Source organism: Chlorocebus sabaeus, chromosome 21 (genome assembly GCF_047675955.1).
Source record: "Chlorocebus sabaeus isolate Y175 chromosome 21, mChlSab1.0.hap1, whole genome shotgun sequence".
Classification (NCBI taxonomy): Eukaryota; Metazoa; Chordata; class Mammalia; order Primates; family Cercopithecidae; genus Chlorocebus; species Chlorocebus sabaeus.
The window spans coordinates 18,030,111-18,054,759 of record NC_132924.1 but is presented as its reverse complement, the minus strand read 5'-3'; the positions used below and the strand labels follow the sequence as shown (position 1 = coordinate 18,054,759).

Sequence of the window (24,649 nt, the reverse complement as noted above, 5' to 3'; positions counted from 1 at the left end):
CCCTTTATCTTTGTACAGGGGAGCTGTTTTCTTCTTCCTTCCTTCTTGCCTATTAAACTTTTCACTCCTTAAAACCAAAAAGATTAAAAAAAAAATCACATCAAATAACTTTACCCTACCCAGGACTTGCCCGACAGCTCTGTTCTCGAGTGAAAATTTAAAATATTGGTTCACTCCCTGATGGAAACAGAGAAGAGAGAGAGGTGCTCAGTGACTCATTATGGACAGAGTGAGGGCTGAAATTACTTGAGTGAGGAAGGAAAGGAAAGCGGGTCCCTGGCTGAGGTTAAGTACCAAACAGAAATCTGGGCTGAAGCAGGGAGACTTAGCCTGAGATTCTAGATTAAAAAAGAAAGTGTAACATAGAGCAACTTGAATATAAAGGATTCCACTCTTATTTCCAAACTATTCTAACAGCTCTGAATAACATGGATATTTTAAAGGTTTATGTATATATGAATGGATGTGTATAAAACATTCAGGCTGGGTGCAGTGGTTCACGCCTGTAATCCCAGCACTTTGGAAAGCCGAGACAGGAGGATCACTTGAAGTCAGGAGTTCAAGACCTGCCTAGACAACATGGTGAAACATGGTCTCTACTAAAAATACAAAAAAAAATTAGCTAGGTGTGGTGGCGGGTACCTGTAGTCCCAGCTACTTGGGAGGCTGAGGCAGAAGAATCACTTGAACCAGGGAGGTATAGGCTGCAGTGAGCTGAGATTGTGCCACTGCACTACAGCCTGAGAGACAGGGTGAGACTCCGTCTTTAAAAAAAAAAAAAAAAACTCAAAAACTCAGTCCCCAAAAGTAATTAATCTATTTATTCATTCATCACATGCCCACTAAACACATACTATATCTAGATGGGACAGACTGGCAAAGACTGACTTTGACCTGAAGAAGTGTTTAGCCTAGTCGGGTAGATTACACGTGTATATAAAAATATTAACTATAAACATGGCAGGAAGGCCTAAATGCATTAAAAGAGACATAGAAGGCTATGTGAAGAAAATAAAGTAATGCCCACAAACATATACTTTTGTCCTTCTCTAATATTCCCAAATGTTTTATATTCTTCACATATCTTTTCACTCTCCACTAAAATGTAATCTTCAAGGTCAAGGGAGTCTCTGTCTTGTTTGCTGCTGTAACTCTGCAACCTACGACAGTGCCTGGCTCACAGGATATGTTCCATAATCATTTCTCCAATAAATTATTGGTAAATTTATTAAAATTAAAACTGCCATTTAAAAACATCTGATGAGAGTTTGGAAGTAAAGCCTTTTATCTAAGGTCATTTGATTTTCAACAAGAGTACCAAGACAATAAAATAGAGGAAGAAGTCTTTTTAACATATGATGCTGAAACAACTGGATATCCACATACAAAATAATAAATGCAGTTGGAACCTTTCCTAACACCATACACAAAAATCGACTGAAAATGAATCAGACCTACATGTAAGCACTAAACTCTAAAACTCGTAGAAGAAACATGAGAATAAGTCTTCATTAGCTTGGATTAGACAATGGTTCCTTGGTATAACACCGAAGGCGCAAGTGACAAAAAACAAATAGATAAATTAGACTTTAACAACATTAAAAATACTTATGACACCATGAAGAAAGTGAAAACAACCCACAAAATGGAAAAAAAATGCAAGTCATGTATTTGGCAATAGACTTGTATCTAGAATACATATAAAGAACTACTGAATTCAATAATTAAAAGACAGCCCAATTAAAAATGAACAAAAAATCCCATTTATAATAGCCACCAAAAAATAAAAAAAGAAGGTACCTAGGAATATATCTAATGAAGGAGATTAAAGTCTCTGCAAGGAGAACTACAAAACATACTACTCAAAGAAATCAGAGATGAAACAAACAAATGGAAAAACATTCCATGCTCATGGCTACAGGCCATGAGATAAATATTTTTCTACAATGAAAGAAAATATTTGCAAACTACGTGATATGGTTTGGCTGTGTTCCCACCCAAAATCTCATCTTGGAGTGTAATCCCCATGTGTCAAAGGCAAGACCAGGTGGAGTAATCAGATCACGAGGGCGGTTCCCCCATGCTGTTCTCATGATAGTGAGTCTCATGAGATTTGATGGTTTTGAGAGATGACAAGGTGCTGGCGGCCCTCGCTGGCTCTCAGCACCTCCTCTGCCTCGGCATCCACCCTGGCCACGCTTGAGGAGCCCTTCAGCCTGCCACTGCACTGTGGGAGCCCCTCTCTGGGCTGGCTGAGGCCAGAGCCGGCTCCCTCTGCTTGCGGGTGGTGTGGAGGGAGAGGTGCAGGGGGGCGGGGGGGGGGGGGGGGGGGGGGGCGGTGGTGAGAAGCGGAGCTGTGCACAGTGCTCGCGGGCCAGCGCACGTTCCAGGTGGACATGGGCTCGGCAGGCCCCACACTCGGAGCAGCCATCCGGCCTCAGCGCCCCGGACAGTGAGGGGCTTAGCACCCGGGCCAGCAGCTGCGGAGGGGGCACTGGGTCCCCCAGCAATGCTGGCCTGCCTGCACCACGCTCGAATTCTCCCTAGGCCTCAGCCACCTCCCCACAGGGCAAGGCTGGGGACCTGTAGCCCGCCATGCCCAAGCCCCTCCGTGGTGGGCTCCCACGCCACCCGAACCTCCCGACGGGCGCCGACCCCTGCTCTGCAGTGCCCAGTCCCATCAACCGCCCAAGGGCTGAGGAGTGCAGGCCCGCAGCACAAGACTGGCAGGCAGCTCCGCCCCCTGCAGTGGTGCGGGATCCACTAGGGGAAGCCAGCTGGGCTCCTGAGTCAGGTGGGGACTTGGAGAACTTTTATGTCTAGCTGGAGGATTGTATATGCACCAATCAGCACTCTGTGTCTAGCTTGGGGCTTGTGGATGCACCAATCAGCACTCTGTGTCTAGCTTGGGGTTTGTGGATGCACCAATCAGCACTCTGTATCTAGCTAATCTGGTGAGGATTTGGAGAACCTTTGTCTAGCTAAAGGATTGTAAATACACCAGTCTGCACTCTGTGTCTAGCTCAAGGTTTATAAACACACCAATCAGTGCTCTGTGTCTAGCTAATCTGGTGGGGACTTGGAGAACCTTTATGTCTAGCTAGATGATTATAAATGCACCAATCAGAACTCTGTGTCTAGCTCAGGGATTGTAAATGCACCAATCAGCACCCTGTCAAAACGGACCAATCAGCTCTCTATAAAATGGACCAATCAGCTCTCTATAAAATGGACCAATCAGCAGGATGTGGGTGGGGCCAGATAAGGAAATAAAAGCAGGCTGCCAGAGCCAGCAGAGGCAACCCACTTGAGTCCCCTTCCACACTGTGGAAGCTTTGTTCTTTCACTCTTTGCAATAAATCTTGATGCTGCTCATTCTTTGGGTCCGCACTGCCTTTCTGAGCTGTAACACTCACCACAAAGGTCTGCAGCTTCACTCCTGAGGCCAGCAAGACCACGAATCTACTGGGAGGAATGAACAACTCCAGATGGGAGAAACGAACAACTCCAGACACGCCGCCTTAAGAGCTGTAACACTCACCACGAAGGTCTGCAGCTTCACTCCTGAAGCCAGCGAGACCACAAACCCACCAGAAGGAAGAAACTCTGAACACGTCCAGACATCAGAAGGAATAAACTCCAGACACACAATCTTTTAAGAACTATAACACTTTCTGCGGCTTCATTCTTGAAGTTAGTGAGACCAAGAACCCACCAATTCCAGACAGTTTTATAAGCGTCTGGCATTTCCCCTGCTTGCACTCATTCTCTCTCCTGCTGCCTTGTGAAGAGGTGCCTTCTGCCATGATTCTAAGTTTCCTGAGGCCTCCCAAGCCATGTGGAACTGTGAGTAAATTAAACCTCTTTTCTTTATAAATTACCCAGTTTCAGGTATTTCTTCATAGCAGCATGAGAATGGACTAATACACTATGCATCCAACAAAGGTCTAATAATCAGAATCTGTAGGAAATTGAAACAATTTAACAGGCAAAAACAAATAACTGACCCCATACAAAGAAGAGCTAGTATGGAACAATTCTACTGAAATTGTTCAAAAAAACTGAAGGAGGGACTCCTCACTAACTCATTATTTGAGTCCAGCATCATTCGGATACCAAAATCTGGCAGAGACACAATAAGAAAACCGCAGGCCAAGATCCTTGATGAACACAGATGCAAAAATCGTCAAAAAAAAAAAAACTAGTGAATCAAATCTAGCAGCACATAAAAAGCTAATCCACCACCATCAGTAGGCTTTATTCCTGGGATGCAAGGTTGGTTCAATATACGCAAATCAATAAATGTGATTCATCACATAAACAGAACTAAAAACAAAAACCACATGATAATCTCAAAGCTCAAAGGCTTTCAATAAAATTCAACATCCTTCAGGTTAAAAACCCTCAACAGGCCCGGTGCAGTGGCTAACGCCTGTAATCCCAACACTTTGGGAGGCCAAGACGAGCAGATCATGAGTTCAAGAGATTGAGATCATCCTGGCCAACATGGTGAAACCTCGTCTCTATTAAAAATACAAAAATTAGCTGGGTGTGGTGGTGCACACCTGTAGTCCCAGCTACTCAGGAAGCTGAGGCAGGAGAATCGCTTGAACCCAGGAGGCAGAGGTTGCAGTGAGCCAAGATCATGCCACTGCACTCCAGCCTGGCGACAGAGCGAGACTCCATCTCAAAAAAAAAAAAAAAAGAGCAAGAGAGAGAGAGAGAGAGAAGGAAACAGATATACCAATGGAACAGAACAGGGAACCCAGAAATAATGCCACACACCTACAACCATCTAGTCTTTGATAAAGTTAACAAAAACAAAGAATGGGGAAAGGACTCCCTATTCAATCAATGGTGCTGAAATAATGGGCTAGCCATATGCCAAAGATTGAAACTGTACCCCTTCCTTACACCATATTAAAACTATAAAAACTTTGGAAGATAACCTAGGAAATACATTCTGGATATAGGACATGGCAAAGATTTCATGAAGATGCCAAGACAATTGCAACAAAAGCAGAAATTGACAAGTAAGATCTAATTAAGCTTCAGAGCTTCTGTGCAGCCAAGAAAATATCAACAGAGTAAACAGACAACCTTCATAAGAAAATCTTTGCAAATTATGCACCCAACAAAGGTCTAATATCCAGAATCTATAAGCAACTTAAATCAATAAACAACCCCATTAAAAGGTGGGCAAAGGACATGAACACTTTTCAAAAGAAGACACGTAAGTGGCCAAGAAGCATATGAAAAAACGCTCAACATCACTAATCATTAGAGAAATGCAAATCAAAGCCACAATGAGATACCATCTCACAGCAGTCAAAATGGCCATTATTAAAAAGTCAAAAAATAACATGCTGGCAAGGTTGCGGAGAAAACGGAACACTTATATACTGCTGGTAGAAATGTAAATTAGTTCAGTCACTGTGGAAAGCAGTTTGGCAATTTCTCAAAGACCGCAAAGCAGAATTACCATTTGACTCAGCAATCTCATTATTGTGTATATACCCAAAGGTATAAAAATTGCTCTACCATAAAGACACATGCACACGTATTTTCATCGCTGCACTATTCAATAGCAAAGACATGGAATCAACCTAAATGCCCACCAATGGTGGAACGGATAAAGAAAATGTGGTATATATACCCCATGGAATAATATTGTAGCCATAAAAAAGAACAAGATCAGCCGGGCATGGTGGCTCACACCTGTAATCCCAGCACTTTGGGAGGCCGAGGTGGGTGGATCACGAGGTCAGAAGATCGAGACCATCCTGGCTAACACAGTGAAACCCCGTCTCTACTAAAAATGCAAAAAATTAGCCGGGCGTGGCGGCGGGCACCTGTAGTCCCAGCGACTCAGGAGGCTGAGGCAGGAGAATGGCGTGAACCCGGGAGGCGGAGCTTGCAGTGAGCCGAGATTGCCACTGCACTCCAGCCTGGGCGACTGAGCGAGACTCCATCTCAAAAAAAAAAAAAAAAAAGAACAAAATCATGTCCTTTGCAGCAACACAGATGGACCTGGAGGCCATTATCCTAAGTGAATTAACAAAGGAACAGGAAACCAAATACCACAGGTTCTCTCTTCTAAGTAGGAGCTAAACATTGGATATGTATAGACACAAAGAAAGGCACAACAGACACCAGGATCTACTTAAAGGTGGAGGGAGGGAGGAAGGTAAGGACAGAAAAACTACCTATCAGGTTCTATGCTTATTACCTGGGTGGCAAAATAATCTGTACATCAGACCCCTGTGACACAAAATCTACCTATATAACAAACCTGCACACGTACCCCTGAACCTAAAATAAAAGTTAAAAACAAAGAGAATTTACAAATAGCTTCCTAAGTAGAATTTTTAAGTCTTCTTCCTCCCCCACCTAATAATAGCTCTAACACTTCAGATTTACAGATTATAAATCTTCAACACATATCAATAACTAAGATGGTCTTTGATAAAAATCAAAACTATTCTTAAAATTCAACTCTGAGTAAACTTTCATTCTGTTTCAAGTGCTATATGGGTCCTTTTTGTTTGCCAGCAAGTAGAAACTGTGTTACTTGTCTTGTGTTCAATATAATATAATGTTTGGCAGTGGTAAGCATCTAATACACAACAAAGCTTACTTCTTTCTTGCTCCAAAACTGAAAATGGCTTTATAAAACTCTATAATTTTCAGTAAGAGTTGGAGAAATCACCCTAAACATATAAAACTGCGATGATATTACTGTGGGCAACGTGATAGAAAAGAATTCCTTGTGTTAGAAAAGAATTAACATAGCAACTTGCTTTGTCCATAATTTTAGTCTGATGTAATCCTAAAGTTGGAGGGTGTGATTTGTGACGAATGGACCTGAGTCAAGGACACAATTTCCTTGACGAATTCAGTTTATTCAGTTGGTCACAGAGGGAGTAAATATGTATGATTCAGCATCAAGACTTATCTTCAGGACTTTTAAGGACAAACTTCCCGTAACTACTCTTATTCAGACCAACTCTGTCCTCTTCACGGCTGAACCATGGCATGGGTATGAGGTATTTTCAAAACAGCTGATAAAGCTGATAGACGTGCTTGGCTGAAGGTAATTTTAAAGGTTAAAAGTCATCATCCAAGTTTGTTTTCAACAGATACTACACTTTGTGTTTTTCTTAGAAACCCCGAACACAGGAGTAGCCCTTCATTTTTTGTTCTTCCCCAACACAAATAGATGACATTTACAATCACAAATACTCTGTCAGGCTATAGAATAAATAAGTACACTCACTGTCACACCATCACTTTCTCCTCTGCTCAAGGAAACAAGTCAAAACAAGAGTAAGTGTAAATCAATCCTAATTTGAAGTATAGAGGTAAATTAGTTACAAACTTTAATTCTTAGATGTACCAAATTACCTGCTAAACACTTGAGGACCATTCACTACTCTGAATTGTAGAGAGATGTCAAGATTACAGTTTGAAGGGAAAAAAGGTGCTACTAATTCAAGAGAACTTACATTTAAAAATCTTATCAAGGGATCCTATACTGAATTCTAACATCTAACATCTAATTCTAACATTAGATTAACATCTAAGCCAGATGTTAATCAATGGCTCACCTGTACTATTTGAATAAAATAATTATGGCATTATTCTGCTGATTCCTTTAATATTAAGAGACCCTTAAGAGACCCCTAAAAATTACTACCCATTGGTGATAACTGCTTCTTATTCTCACTTATAGGAATCCTGCCCAGCTCCCTCATAAACAAAGTAGCTACTAATAATCTCTTAAAAGAAATAGAATTTAAAACATTAAATTTAAAATGTTAGCAGCATACTATTTTAAGAAAGTATGATTAGTATTCACTTTATTTTCAAAATTTTTAAAATAGGAAAGTTGCCCGTCCATCAACCTAGTTAAACATTATTAAATAGGTGACATTTTAAATAGAAGACCTAAGTCTTACAGATTTCCTACTGGGGGAAAAACTTAAAAACAATAAAAAGAGATAAGGTTTACTGAAGCACTATTCACAATAGCCAAGATATGGAATCAACCTAGTGTCCAAAAACAGATTAATGGGTAAAGAAAATGTGGTATATATACACAACAGATTATTATTCAGCCACAAAAAAAGAATGAAATTCCTGTCAGTCACAGCAACACAGATGGAACTAGAAGACATTAAGTGAAATAGGCCAGGACAGAAAGTTCACCACATCTTCACTCATGTGCAGAAGCTAAAAAAAGTTGATCTCATAGAAGTAAAAAGTAGAGCAGAAGATTCTAGTGTTCTAGTGTTCTAAAGCATAGTAGGATGATTATAGGTAACAATAATATATAGTTTCGAACAGCAAAAAGAGGATACTGAATGTTCCCAACACAAAGAAATGATGTGTTTCAGATGATGGATATGCTAATTACCATGGCTTGATCATTACACATTGTACACGTATCAAAATACCACATTGTACCTCATAAATATGTACAATTAATGTGTCAATTAAAAAAAAACTTCAGAACATATCCAAAGTTGGTTGAAAAAAATAACTGAAAATTTTAAACTATACGGTCAATGGTAGCAAAGAGAATTTATCACTAAGAATTGTGTGAGAAAGCTCTACTCTCTTAATAGAGGTACGGTACGCATTAGTATTTTTTCTAGCTTAATTTATTTATGATACTATGGTTGTCCTTGCCAACTGTTAAGTCCCCTTGGGGTGGGTCTCTTCATCCTTTGTACGATGCCTAACAGATAAAAATGCTTAATGTTCCACTTTCTTGGCCTTAAGAATTCTTTATTTTCTTTACTTTCTATTTGTTTTTCTTGTAAGTATTTTCAAATTTCTCATGTTGAATATTAGAAGAAAGTTCATGGAAATACTACAGAGAAAAATACTCAATTCTTTCTAAACATAACTTTTACAATATTGGTAAAGAAACTGTGGAGTCTTTAAAAACTACATTATTCCTCAAGAAATGCCCTTTTAAAGCATCTGGGAAAGAAACGTAATTTCAGTTAACAACATAAAAGGAAGGACAAACTCTTAATACTGTTTGTTTAATATATGTGGTGTATGAACTTATTTAATGACTAAAAAAGGAAAAATTGTTCTTTAGGAAGTTTTGGGATAATAAAACAGGTTTACCAAATAAAAGAGAGAAACAGGATGCTTTAATGATTCCCATATCCTTGACAAAAAAATTGTATCTTTATTCTGTAGCTGGGCGCAGTGGCTCACGCTTATAATCCCAGCACTTTGGGCGGCCAAGGCGGGTAGATTACCTGAAGTCAGGAGTTCGAAATCAGCCTGGCCAATATGCTGAAACCCCACCTCTACTAAAAATACAAAAATTAGCTGGGTGTGATGGTGCGTGCCTGTAATCCCTGCAACTCAGGGGGCTGAGGCAAGAGAAGAGAATTGCTTGAATCTGGGAGGAAGAGGTTGCAGTGAGCCAAGATCATATACCACTGCAGTCCATCCTGGGTGACAAAGGGAGGCTCTGTCTCAAAAAAAAAAAAAAAATGTACTTTGTTCCTCTAACTAGTCTTCTAATACTTAAAAAGCTTTATAACCTAAGATGAAATTCAGACTACTGAATTTAGTTATACAAAATATATACATATAAATATATAGATATAGATATGTGCTAATGAGCTGTACCTTTTTCCCATGAAAATTACAACCAAACAGTATTTAAAAACTAACAACACTGACTACAGACAATTTCCCTTCTGTAGGATTTAGGGTATCACATGTGTTCTAATCAAGTTTATTTAAAACATTAATAATATTTCCTATAACTAATAACAGTGAGTTGGGTTTGAGAGATCAACCTTCCTGTTGAAAACAACTCAGTAATTTATTTTAAAACATCTTTTCAAAAGAATTGAAAAATTACAAGATAGTAAGAAATTACCAAGTAAAAACTAAAAAGAGAATTCAACAAATAACACTGGGAAAATAAATATCCACATGCAAAAGAATGAAGCTGGACCCTTACCTTACAACATACACAAAAATAAACTCAAAATGGATCAAATACGTAAACATTAGAGCTAAAAATGTAACAGTCTTAGAAGAAAACGTATGGGGAAACTTCTGTCACATTTGATTTGGCAATGATTACTTGGATATGATATCAAAAGCACAAGCAGCAAAAGAAAAAAATAGACAAAACTGGACTACATCAAAACTAAAAATACTATCAATAGAGTTAAAAGGCAACTCACAGAACTGGAAAAAATATTTGCAAATCATACATCTGATAATGAACTACTATATAGAATATTTATAAAGAACTCTTAAAATTCAACAAAAAAATAGGCTAATTCAGAAACGGGAAGAGGATTTGAATAGATGTTTTTTCAAAGAAGATATGAAATGGCCAATAGGCATATGAAAAGATGCTCAACATCATCAGAAAAACACAAATCAAAACCATTAATAAGACACCACTACTTCACACCCATTAGAACGGCAATTTTTTTTTTTATTTTTATTTTTTTGAGACAGAGTCTCGCTTTGTTGCCTAGGCAGGAGTGCAGTGGCGCATTCTCAGCTCACTGCAAGCTCCGCCTTCCGGGTTCACACCATTCTCCTGCCTCAGCCTCCCGAGCAGCTGGGACTACAGGCGCCCGCCACCATGTCTGGCTAATTTTTTGTATTTTTTTTAGTAGAGATGGGGTTTCACCGTGTTAGCCAGGATGGTCTCAATCTCCTGACCTCTTGATCCAACTGCCTCAGCCTCCCAAAGTGCTGGGATTACAGGCATGAGCCATCACGCCCAGCCAGCAATTATTTAAAAACAAAAACAAAAACAAAAACAAAAACAGAAAATAACAAATGTTGGCTAGACCGTGGAGAAACTGTAACCATTACGGCATTACTGGTGAGAACATAACATGGTGCAGCTGCTGTGGAAAATATGGCAGTTCCTCAAAAAAATTAAACACAGAATTACCATATGATCCACCAATTCCACCTTTAAATCAAAGAAAAATCAAACAGAAAATTTAAAAGCATCTTGAGGGCCGGGCGTGGTGGCTCACGCTTGTAATCCCAACAGTTTTGGAGGCCAAGGCGGGTTGATCACTTGAGGTCAGGAGTTCGAGACCAGCCTGGCTAACATGGTGAAATCCCACACAAAAAAAATTAGCTGGGCGTGGTGGCGTGTGCCTGTAATCCCTACTCGGGAGCCTGAGGCAGGAGAATCACTTGAACTTGGGAGGCAGAGGTTGCAGTGAGCTGGGATCACACCACTGCACTCCAGCCTGGACGACAGAGCTCAACTCCATTTAAAAAAAAAAAAAAAAAAGCTAAATTTTATGTTATGTATATTTTACCACAAAAAAAAGTAAAAGGAGAATGAAAACTCAGCATAAAAAGCAAGTTCTGAAACCACATTTCCTCTAAAGTATCTTTATCGGTCATGGGAAACTAGAACCTATGTTTTAAAAGATTCTCAGGATGACCAAGATGGAAATAAAGCTGAGGGTCACACAACAAGGGCCATCTAATCTGAGATTCTCCTCACAATAAGCTGGAATCCTAAAGGGGCACATCCTCACAGTGAGAATGACATGAAGTAGATTATGGTCTAAGGTCACACTGCTTTTCTCAAACTTCAAACTTGGGTCTATAATCATCCCCTGGACTAGAATACTCCCAAGTGTCGGTCAGACAGAAGTGCACACTGTCTAAGTACCTACGCTGTGGACTTAAAAGTACTCTTATAAATAATTCTTCAAATGCAATATCCAGGCCCCAGTCAAGGATAGTGGGGTATGCAAGAAATGTAGGAATAAGCAGCAGAAAGGAAAAGGGGTCAGGAAAGAACCTTAGAAAGTGGATTATCAGACGCAGATTCTATGTGTTTTCTGTGATAGAAGAAATAAAATGACAGGTTGGAAACATTTAGCAGAGAACTAAACACTATAAATAGTAATAGATTTTTACAAGAAAAAATAGAGACTCTAGAACTAAAAATAAAATATAACTCCAACTAAGAACTGAATGGAAAGGTTTAACAGATTAGATTCACCTTCAGAGATAATTAATAATGAAAAGACAACAGGCAAGTCTAGAGATATGCTGGAAGTAGTTTGAATCAGCTTGCAAGAACCAATTATGTGTAGCTCTTCCTAATTCTGCATCAGTACAGTCAAATTGGTTGCCTGAAACTACCTTTGATAAGGATATTTATACTACGGAAATCAACAAATGCTATAAATCAGGGCTTCTTTTTCCCCGGAGAGCCATTTTACCAGCACACATTTGGAAGTTACCATACAGAATCTGGGACAGGGAGACCAAAAAAAAAAAAAAGTACGTAGGGAAAAGAGGGTAAGAAATGTAAAGGGTATAAAAGAGGGCTCAAAACATATTTAATTAAAGTTTCAAAAACTGAATAGAGAAAAGAAACACTTCATCAGTTAGTGGCTAAGCTTTTTCCAGAACTAATTACCAAATCATAGATTTAAGAAGCCATATGAATGCATTGCAGGATAAAAAGAAATCTGCAATGAAGTAAGACTGACTTCCGTATCATTAGAGTAGCCTTTGTGTTTTTAAATCTATGAGTTTTTCCCTTTATCTCCAAAAATTATAAATGCTACCAGAATTGAGACAGACAGAGATTTATTTTCATTAATTTTGCCTACAATGAAGCCTACGCTTTGGAACTACAGCTTCAGAACTTTTTAGCTCAAGTAGCTGGGCATGGTGGCTCACACCTGTAATCCCAGCACCGTGAGAGGCAGAGGCAGGAGAATCACTTGAGCCGAGGAGTTCAAGACCAGCCTGGGCAACATGGCAAAACCGCGTCTCTACAAAAAATACAAAAGAATTAGCCAGGTGTGGTGGCGTGTACCTGTTAGTCACAGCTACTCAGGAGGCTGAGACGGGAGGATGGTTTAAATCCAGGAAGAAGAGGTTGCAGTGAGCCAAGATTGTGCCATTACACTCCAGCGTGGGCAATATAGTGAGACCCTGTCTCTGGGGAAAAAAAACCAAAAAATAAAAAACTTTTCAGGTCAAGAAAGTTTTCCACTGCTTTTATATTTTGCTTCTGTTCCATTTATTCTGGTTTCTCCACTGGGAACTTATTCATCAGTATGGTACTTCTATGTCTTCAGCATCTGTCATTTTCACCCTCATCATTTCCGTCATTATTTTCTCCTCCTAAAAAAAATCTCAAATAAATACTATAGGATTGACCCATTCATCATATAGAGGATTGACTCCATTTTCTGCAGGATCAGCTCTGCTGTGTGCAATTGCCATTACAGATTTTGGCTATTGCATTTTCAGATTGTTGTCATTGTTTTATTTTGGTCATCTTTATTCCAGCTTCTTTTAAAATACCATTCTGATTTTTTGTTATAACTTTATGTTTTGGTTTCCTAGAGGTCTTACTTTTTGCTCTGTTACAAAGAATAAAATCTGACACTTCTCATAACTACCTTTGGACATCATAATAAATGATATTCAATATTATTTTTAAGACTTTCTTCCTCATCTTTGAGGTAATGGTTCCCTTCTTTTATGCAGATATCTTTCATGCAGATTTCTTTCATAGTCCCCATGAAAATTATCCTTGCAAAAATAAGATATAATTTTTAATGGCAGGGTATATAGATTGCCCTTGATTCCCATCACTATCAATTTGGATGGTGAAAAATTGCTAACACTTAATTTGGTTGGGTTTTAAGTGTACAGGCTGATATACGCAGTCCATGGCTGAATTTATAGTACTAAGCAGGCAGTACAACCAAATTGGCCTGATTTAAAATCTATTATTCCTTTCTTCTCATATTATGAGAATTCATTCCTACATCAACAGGAACATTCTGTAGTTTGTTTTTTAACAGAAAATAAATGATAACCTGAAAACCCAAAAGCACACACCTTTTAAGGTTCTTCTGAACACAACATCTACTGCTACATCACATCCCTGGAATGTAATTATCCTAACACTTTCCTTTCATTCTCTTCCATATTGCACACTGGAAATTTAGTCTCTGAATAGATGTATAAAAAATAGTGTGGAACATGCGGATTTGGAAGAGGTAGGAGAGAGAAAAATTTCTGAGGAGGTTAATGGGCTTTTAATATGTAACAAAATATATAATATGAACGAAATAGTGCAAGTCCCCATAGTCATACATGGTAACCTGTGTCTCCAAGGTATGAACAAACAACAGGAATGGATCAAAGCCTCTTCCTATCCACTTCCCACCTTAATCTCCTGTTTTAGAAATCAAACCATAAACAGAACACTAAGACTTTCTTCGTCTACTCCAATGTAGTAAGTAGTTAGTAGAAACAAGTCTAAAACTGAGAAATTATCGATCACTACTTTTCCCAATGCCATTATGGAACTATACGTATATTTTAATGAGAAACTGGAAGAAAGCATATCACACATGGCAAGCCTAAAGTAAGTATTTTTCAATAGGTACATTTTTTAAACAAAGAAGTTGATATTAATCTCTATGTTTAAACATAGTCAACTAAAATGTCATGGTGACAGGTGCTGACTATTACAGAAAGTGAATGAATTATTTCACAACAGAAAGATGAAAACTGAGACACAATTATTGTAAACATCTGAAAATTATAAATGTCTATAATGATTTTACACATAATGATATAAACACTGATTTCTTCTCCACGTCACTTAAAGTTTGAACATGACACTTTAGGATGTCTACTCTATCGAGTAAACATAGAATTTATCATTCTAGACAAATTCTACTCTATCAAGTAAACAGAATTTGTCATTCTAGATAATCAAGGAAATGGCATAAATGTGTTTCAAAAGCATTTAATGCATAGGTAGCTATAAACAGGCAAGCAAGGAAAGGCAGGGTAATTTTAAGGAGACAGCCTACCCATACAAGCTGATATTGTTTGTTTTTTCAGGGTTTTTTTGGCGGGTGGGGCGGGAAGACAGAGTCTTGCTCTGTTACCCAGGCTAAAGTGCAATGGCACGATCTTGGCTCACTGCAACCTCTGCCTCCCAAGTTCTAGTGATTCTTGTGCCTCAGCCTCCTGAATAGCTGAGATTACAGGTGCCCACCACCACACCTGGCTAATTTTTGCAGAGACAGGGTTTTTAGTAGAGACGAGGTTTCACCATGTTGGCCAGGCTGGTCTCAAATTCCTGACCTCAAGTGATCTGCCCGCTTCAGCCTCCCAAAGTGCTGGGATTACAGGCATGAACCACCATGCCCAGCCACCAGCTGATATTCTTGAGAACAATTATCAGAAACATAACTCCTCAAATGTGGAAAATAACTTCAAATTAAGAAAAGTCATATAATTGTGTTTTTTTCCTTTTTACATATCATAATGATCATTTCATTAGTAAAGTAACCCTGAGCTCACTATTTCTAAGATAACTATGCTCCCAAAAACATTTAGTACTCAGCCAGGCGTGGTGGCTTACGCCTGTAATCCCAGCACTTTGGGAGGCCAAGGCAGGTGGATCACGAGGTCAGGAGATAGAGACCATCCTGGCTAACATGGTGAAACCTAGTCTCTACCAAAAAAATACAAAAAGTTAGCCGGGCATGGTGGCAGGTGCCTGTAGTTCCAGCTACTCGGGAATTATCCAGCTACTCGGGAGGCCGAGGCAGGAGAAAGGCATGAACCCAGGAGGTGGAGCTTGCAGTGAGCCGAGATTGCACCACTGCACTCCAGCCTGGGTGACAGAGCCGAACCTCCCTCTCCAAAAAAAAAAAAAAAAAAAAAAAAAATTCAGTAGTCTAATGAATTTCTCTTAGTAAGTAGTTCAAATTTAGTGAACCTTTACTATGTGCCAGATACTGTTTTAAGAGATTTACACGTACTAACTGATTTCTCTGAAGAAGTACTATTATTATCCCCATTTTAAAGATTGGAAACTAGGGGACACAAAAGTCAAGAATTTGCCAAGGTTTTTATTCTTGCTGCATAAGAAATTCACCAAAATGCAACTTGAAAAAACAATTTTATCATACGCATGAATTCTGTGGGTCAGAAATTTAGAGCAAACACAAAGGTAAGGAACAACGTCTGAGGTCACAACTGAAAAGACACAACAATTAGGGATGACTCAATGGGACTGCAGTCATTTGAGGAAATCACTTACATGTGTGATTGTTGATGCTACTGTCGGCTAGAATCTAAACTGGAGCTGTCAACTAGGGCAGCAGTCCCCAACCATTTTGACACCAGGGACCGGTTTCAAGAAAGACAATTTTTTTCCACAGAGGAGGGCAAGGGGATGGTTTTGGGATGAAACTTTCCACCTCAGATCATCAGGCATTAGATTCTTATAAGGAGCACGCAACCTAGATCCCTCATATGCACAGCTCACAATAGGGTTTGCAATCCTATAAGAATTCAATACAGCTGCTGATCTAACAGGAGGCAGAGCTCACCTCCTGATGTGCAGCCAGGAGTGAGGGGATGGAGAGGATGGGATTGGGGACCCCTGAACTAGGGTCCTACAGATAGCCTTTCTCTGTAGCCTGAGCTTTCTTCACAGCAGGCAGCTTCAGAATAGTCAAGCATCGTACATGGCAGCACAGAGATCCAAAAGCAAGTGTCCCAGAAAACAAGGTGAAGGCTGCACTGCCTTTTCTGACTTAGCCTCAGTCATCGTGCAATACTTTCACCATATTCTATTGGTCATAAGCTAGTTGTGGCTAGTCGTGAGCCTGTGCAAAGATTCAAGAGTAGAGGATAGAGACCCCTCTTCTCAATGGAGACTATAGAGAGCAAGGGGCTGAAAGTGGAAAATACACATCTGGAAAGTATAACATGCCACCATCTTATAGCAAATATTCACAGTGCGTGCTCTTAACTACCATACTTGACTGCTTGCTCAAAAAGTGGCACACTCTATAGTACATAACAACCACACTCTTGACCAGATCTGACAGTTTTGGGGTGGCCTGAAATACCATTCAGAATATGAAATAGGCAATGGGACCTCAGAGAGAGAGACTGAGCTCCGAAGAAACTTCTTTAGACTGTAGTATCTTCACATTCATGTCCCTCTGGAAGCTATCAGTGAAGACAGTGAGAGGATTCTCTACCAAGAAAAACAAGGCTGGGAGCAGTGGCTCACACCTGTAATGCCAATACTTTGGGAAACTGAGGCAGGAGGATCACTTGAGCCCAGGAGTTTGAGGCTGCAGAGATTCATAGTTGCACCATTACAATCCAGCAGCCTGGGCAACACAACAAGACCCCCATTTCTTTTTTTTTTTTTTTTAAAAAAAAGGAAAAGAATAAATAAAATATGTGTCTCTTATAACCTCTCCATCATGGTTATTTCCAGTGGTGGCAAATTCCATCACAAAAATCATTGTAAATGCTCTGGAAGAGGGAAAGGGGTGCCCTATCGACATCCTACTCTCACAGACTTGACTTCCAGTATCTCACCATCACCTGGTGTCCAGTATTACAGATCCAACCCAAATGAGATTTTAATTTCTGATGTGTCATTAAAACATCTACAACACAAGATCTACATGCTTTACATATATATCAACAATTTTCTCATATCAGAAGGAAAGTTGCAATTCTAGAAGCAAGTTTCCAGAATCTTTTGGTTTGCAGTGGGGTGGGTGGGGGAAGTTGGGGAGCAGCCAAACAAATATTAATTGATTATATCACAAGTACTTAATCAGAACTTACTGCTAATTCTTCTGCTGATTTCAAATGGTTTGGAAAGACTAGAGTAGAATTGAGAGAGTTCGAGAATCAGGCTATGAAGACCCTCTCCAATGTTAAATCTGTCAGAATCAGAGTCCTGGAACAACGCCAGACAAAAGCAAGGTGCAAACTGTCTCACCAAACTAACCACCACAACCTTCATTAACAGCCAAGGAGACTGATGTTTTTTAAGTGGTAGGGTTATTAACTGGGTTGTGAACAAATACCTCCCCATTAAGAGTTCCTCCAAACACTGTTGTAAACACCTCAAAGTCACCAAGAAATTTCTATTAAATCTGATTATTTGCTAAAAATAATAAAATCACTATCTTTAACAAATCCTTGGTTGATACAAAAAGAAAAATCAAGACTGCTTTCTATTTTGGTTTATGTACTAAAATGCACAGAAACAGTCAGGCTACACCTGTAGTTTATTTGCAGAGGAACATTCTGGCAAAATTAACACAACTGGCTAAATATTACTTATTTGGAAATACTGGTTTAGTAATAATTTTAAAAAACAAAAACTGCTTTACCAGTTTAACTTTATTTGAAGACTTTGGGTCAAATTTTAATTTTGAATAAAATTTCAATTAATACAAACAACTTAACAACCAAACAGTAGATGAGACATTTAATGAATAAACTCTCTTCTGTTAAGACTTCCCTTAAGTAAATTTTTCCAGAGGTACTGTGTTCTGGCTATGTGTTCTGGCTCTGTTTCTTTTAATAAATTACAGAAAGGAAAAAGGTGGGGAGGGGAATGTGATAGTCACACTTAATCCACACCAGGCTGCCATATGTCACTTTTTGTCCTTTACTGGTTCATTGACTATTCATGAATTAACTACCTGAAAAGTGTTATATTTATCTGTACAGGCACAAAGCTGTCAATTCAGTTCAAAGTATGCTTGCCTTTGTTGTCAACGAGAAAAAGGCTCTCTATATGACACTATCCTACAAGTATTTTAAAAATCTACATTGATATAATGAGTTTCTATGTTGATACTAGCTGTGCCTTACTACTGTTTTTTAATGACTATTATATCAAAGGAAAAATGAAGCAGTCCCAGCTTTTAGAGCCTCTGGCCTCTAAGGATTTCCACAGAAGCCCCAAATCCTATTCCCTCCTATACTTTATTATCAATGGTCTTACTGTTTTCATTTCTTTTCTTCCTTTATCCATGGCTTGTTTCTGGCAGTATCCTCTGCTATTAACTTACCTCATCAAAGCTACCTGAGTACTGACCAGTGCTTCCCCAGGATGCATTACATCAGCTCTAGCTCAGAATCTGCCCTGGAGTTTCCTATTCCCTCCCACAGTCATTGCCATGAACGATTTCATGGTTCATTCATATTCCAACTTGTTTGCCAGCATCTAGAGAAGACATTTTTTAAAAGGCATAAAAAGAGACACTCAGCTTTCATTACTATCAGACAAGAAAATAGGAAAAACAAGCTTGCCTAAGACATTTTAAAGTGCTTCCTCGATAGCTTCAGGCTTAAAACTACCATTACAAATCCAACATATTTGTCCTGAGAGAGCAAGATCAGAGGGAGAGAGTAAATATATATAAACACATACCTGCATCCTAAAAATTCTCTGAATAGCTTAAATAAAAAAGGACTGTGAAATCTACACTCCCAAATTACTGGCATTTGAAAGTTTTATGATGATAAATAAAGCAAAAAAAGTAAGTGGAATTTAATTTTCCCTAGTGTATTTGACAAAAATTGACATTAATGTTCAAAACACATGATAAAAGTTATTTTATAGTGATTGAGGCAAAAGACCTAATCCAAAAAGAAAATAGTGTTTTATAAATAGTTCCAACATATCATGTTCTTCCATGCTTTATTTCAACATATCTTTTGAACATCCCAAAACCTAAAAAAAAAAATTCTTTGTAATTCAAAAAGGTGGCTGAAACCTGTACTTTCATTAACAGACAGTGATATGGTTTGGCTGTGTCCCCACCTAAATCTCATCTTGAATTGTATCTCCCAGAATTCCCATGTGTTGTGGGAGGGACCCAGAGAAAGGTAAATGAATCATGGGGGCCAGTCTTTGCTGTGCTATTCTCTTGACAGTCAATAAGCCTCATAAGTCTCACGAGATCTGATGGGTTTATCAGGGGTTTCCGCTTTTGCTTCTTCCCCATTTTTCTCTTGCCATCGCCATGTAAGAAGTGCCTTTCACCTCCCACCATAATTCTGAGGTCTCCCCAGCCATGTGGAACTGTTTAAGTCCAATTAAACCTCTTTTTGTTCCAAGTTTTGAGTATGTCTTTATCAGCAGCATGAAAACAAACTAATATGGACAGGAAGATGAAGCAGAAGGAAACTTGGTATTTCAAAGCTCCTCTAGGACGTAAGACTAAGTCATCAAATTCCTAAAGTAATTAATGTATGCAAGTAATGCTTATGCCTCAGAAAACAAAAGATTCAAATACAACTTGAATATTTTTATGATAAACTAATTGAAGAGATTTTTCCATATTAATAGTATATAGTTGTTTTACAGTAAGTATTATGTACTCTCAGAAGCCCCTAACCTGTTTGTTTCTTCTGTATTCCATAACTTTATCAAATGTATCACTATTTGCTCAGTCTTCTAGGATTAAAAACCTCTTTATCACATTTTCTTCATTAGTCAGGATTAGGTTCAGCTGCATGCAACCACATACGACAAGAACAAAAACAGACAAAAGCAATGACTTACGCAAGATAGAAAGTGAATGTATCCTCATAAAAAAAAAAAAAAAAGTAGTCCAGATGTAGTCAGTCCAGTGTATAGTTTCATAATGTCAGGGGCTCTTTCCATCTTAATGACCTGTCATTCTCAAAATGCACCTTCCACTTCCAGGCCCAAAATGGCTGTTTGAGCTCCTGCCATCAAATGTACATAACAGCCAGTAGGAAAGAGGTAAAGCAGGGTTCAGTCCTTTCGATAATACTTTCTAGAATTTTCACAAAGCTTCCACTTTCACTAATCTTAATACAGTGATATGGCTACATCTTGCTACAAAAAGAACTTGAAAATGTAATCTTTTTTTTAACAGAGCAACAATGTGCCCAGCTACAAATTATGATTCTATTACACAAAAAATAAAAAAGAAGAAAAGGGAAGCTGAGATTGGCTCACAGTCTGTGTTATTTCTCTCTAACCCTACATATTTAAACCTTCTCAGTTCTTTATAATTTAACTAAACCAACCCAATAAGAAGTTATATTCACACAACCATCACCTTTGCTTGGATAATAGCATCCTAACTGATCTCCTTGACCCAGATAGAAATGAGTGATTCCATTTGAGCACAGAAACTCAAGAACAATACAAACTGACTTAATCATGGAAAGGATCATGTAAGTGGGAGGCACCATGCCTTCTCCTTCAGGCTCACAAAGGCCATACTGGCAAAGGAGGAACTCTCCATTCATCCATGTAAGTGTATTAAGGCAAGGCAGAGACTGACTGTAATCTGGTGTGTGTGTGTTTGTGGAGAATCTTGCTGGTATTCAGTGGTCAGAAATGAGGGGTCTCACAGGGCAGGAAATCAGTCTCTGTGTCAACAGAACACTTCCTAGCAGGCAGAATGTTGAGCTAGAATTTTTTTAACTGTCAACCCAGAAGTCTATGCCCCGCCACAAATACCTTCAAAAAATGAAAGCAAAATAAATACTTGCAGACAAACAAAAGCTCAGAGAATTCACTGAAAGCAGACTTGTGCTATGAGAAATGTGGATAAATGTTAAAGGCATACTTTCTCATTTTTAAGCTCTTTAAAAGTTAATTGACTAAAGCAATCCTGTTAATGTATTATGGGGTTTATAACATATAGAAATAAAATATGTGACAAATAGCACAAGGGACGGCTCTAACATATAGTCTGCTGAGGAGACAAACTTTGGGTGAATTTAAGCCTCCCAGTCACATAAAAAATTACACTAGGACCTCAGCAAGATGGCAGACTAAGAGGACACCTGCTCTATCCCCTGCAAACAAGAATTCTGCATCCATCCACAGAAAAAAAGAGCCTCAGGATTCAGGTAGGCATTTATAAAACCAAGGTAAAGCCCAAGACCTAGGAAGCCTATTCTGAAAGTGTAGGCCAGCACACAGGTAGCAGACCTGCTGACTGTGCTCCCGGGTTCAAACTCAGAAACAGCCCCATTCCCAAAGGGTTTGGCTAAAGCCATTTGGCCCAGAGCCTGCAACCAAAATCATCTGCCCAGGTGTCCAGGAGGAATCGCACCCACTTGTGCCTCAGCAGAGAGGCTCATCTGCATACCAGCACCAGTCTCGGCAGTGGACCTGGAAGTTACCCTGTAACTTGGTTCAAGCTCCCCTCAGCTGTGGCCCCCAGCTTAGCATGGTTCACCCAAAGACCCAGAGAGAGAGAGAGCCCCCATATCTCACAGCCTGGGAATTATCCAACCATCTGATCCTCTGTGATGGACCCGCCAGCCTCTGTCCCACATTTGATCCTGAGAGAAATTGATAATTACCAAGTTAATAAAAGTTCCTTTTAAAAATCAAACTTTCCTGGACCAGGCGCAGTGGCTCATACCCATAATCCCAACATTTCAGGAGGCCGAGGCAGGCAGATCACTTAAGACCAAGAGTTCAAGACCAGCCTGGGCAACATGGTGACAAACTCTGTATCTACAAAAAATACAAATCTTAGCCAGGCACGATGGCAGGCACCTGTGGTCTCAGCTACTTGGGAGGCTGAGCTGGGAGGATCAAATGAGCCCAGGAGGTCAAGGCTACAGCAAGCCATGATCACGTCACTGCACTACAGCCTAGGCAACACAGCGAGACCCCGTCTTAAAAAAAACAAAACAACAACAAAACACCTTCCCCAGCAGAAGGGACAGTGGATAGAAAGGGGCACAAGTGCAACTTCTGGCTATTAGAAAAGTTCTCATTTCACAGTATACAGATGTGTATTTTTCAGCCCTCATGTAATACTTCAATAAAAAGCTCAAACCAAAACAAACAACAAATCAAACATTTACCAACAGAAAAAAAGAGTCATGAGTATGAACAGGCAATTCACAAGATAGGAAATCCAAAGGACCAATAAACTTTGTAAAGATGTCCCACCCCTCCCAAACCCCTTTCCCCATACCCTCACAAATGCATGTCCATCATTCCCAACTACTCAACCTCTTTTCTGAAGGTTCTTGCTTGGGATACAACCCAGACTTAAATGTAATGGCATATTATAATCACCTGGGTTTTTTTTTTTTTTTTTTAAACAAATTACCTATGTCCAAGCTCCACCTCAGACTGAGTCAGAATGTCCAGGGGATAGGACCAGGAAATGGTATGTTTACAAGCCCTCCCCTGCAATTTTAATGTGCAACCAGGGCTGAGAGCCACTTCCAACTGAAATCTGGTTCTCCACTGCAGCCTTACTCAGTCACGGCTGTCTTCTCTCTTACATCCCTCTTCCCAGCAGGCCTCGAGACAGGGCAGGTGTTCTCGTTTCTCATTGCCATTTCCAAATCACTATCTCATCTACCTGCCTAAGATCCCAGCTTCAAGTCTTTTATTATCACTGCATCCATCCCTAATCCTCCTTGTTGCAGGATTAGGATACCCCCAACCTCAATCCTTAAAGATTTTAGCTCCTGGCTATGACACTCTCTCCAATGTTGTTCTTGTCAAAATGCATAATGATTTTAGTATCTCTAGAGATCATCCTAGACCTCAACCTCTCCTCCCATAATCCAGTACTCCACTTGACCTCGGTAGTTCATTCCCACAATCATGCCCCAGAACTTGTCATTACCAATAGCTGACACCCTCCACAATCTCAATTTCTAGCATCCCATTCTCCTGCCATCCCCTGTCTTTTCAATTCCCCTCCTCAAATGTCTTCACTCCAACATTTTTTAAGTCCATAATTTTTAAAGTTCCATAATCCACTGATCCTACCATCTTTTCAGGGTCCTTCATCCAGCTTAGAGTCTAGATCCACCGTTAAGACTCAAAAGTTTCCCTCCTTTGAATATACCCTCAACTATCATACCTCAACTTCCTCTATTATTATCACCAGGAACCCCAATCCTGGATAAATCCTACTCTCTAACTAATCCGCACAAGTGAATTTGGCTGGAGGAAAAAAACAAACGTAACTCTACTGATGACCTCGCTGTGCACTTAGGACAGCTGACTCCAAGCGGGCCTTGGTACAGCCTTGTAATCACACACCATTTTAGTCTCCTGGTTGACAAGGTCACAACTTTTCCTCTTCTTACCTCTACATCTCCTTTGCTTTCCTCAGGCTCAGCAGATGATTTTGCTTCCTAATTCACTAAGAAAACAACAGCAACAAGGGTCTACCAGTTCACCTGCCAAAGTACTCTTTCCGTCTGCCTCTATGGATGCATGCTCTGTGCTCCTACTAAGACCAACCCCGCCACTGTACACTAGATCCCAGTTCCTTTCATCTCCTCAGTCACATTCCAGCAATTCTCCCATCTCATGAATCAATTTCCCCCTTTCTGCTATATTATTCACAACAGCATCAAAAACACCATAACAGTCCCCATCTTTTAAAAAAAAAAAAAAAAACACTCTTAATCCTATATCTTCCTCCAACAATGGTCCCATTTCTCTACTCCCCTTTGGAAAGAAATTCTTCACAAATGATGTCTATTTTTGCCATCTCCAATTCCTGCTTTCCCATTAAGAATACACCACCAACTTAACTTTTCACTCCTCACCACTCCACCAAAACAACTGTGAAAGTCTTCAATGTCCTCCACATTGTTAAAACCAAAGGTCAATTCTCAGCGCTCATTTTACTCCATCTATCAGTGCATTCCATACAGCTGAGCAGTCCTTTCTTTGAAACAGCATCTATACTGTTTCCAAGACACACCACTCTAGGTTCTCCTCATCAAGCAATTCTTTTCAATCTCTGTTATTGGT

The 24,649-nt window shown here is 39.5% G+C and overlaps 1 protein-coding gene across 9 annotated transcripts in view; it reads right to left on the bottom strand.

The window, feature by feature from the left end:
• Positions 1–24,649, bottom strand: part of COA1 (cytochrome c oxidase assembly factor 1) — a 92,918-nt gene that overhangs the window by 31,933 nt on the left and 36,336 nt on the right. For 4 of the 9 annotated variants that reach the window (XM_073008932.1, XM_037988201.2, XM_007981507.3 and 1 more), the window contains exon 2: positions 12,866–12,990. The exons of the other annotated variants lie outside the window; for them this stretch is intronic. The gene's annotated coding sequence lies outside the window, so the exon portion shown is untranslated. The remainder of the gene's footprint in view (positions 1–12,865; positions 12,991–24,649) is intronic. 9 annotated transcript variants of the gene reach the window in all.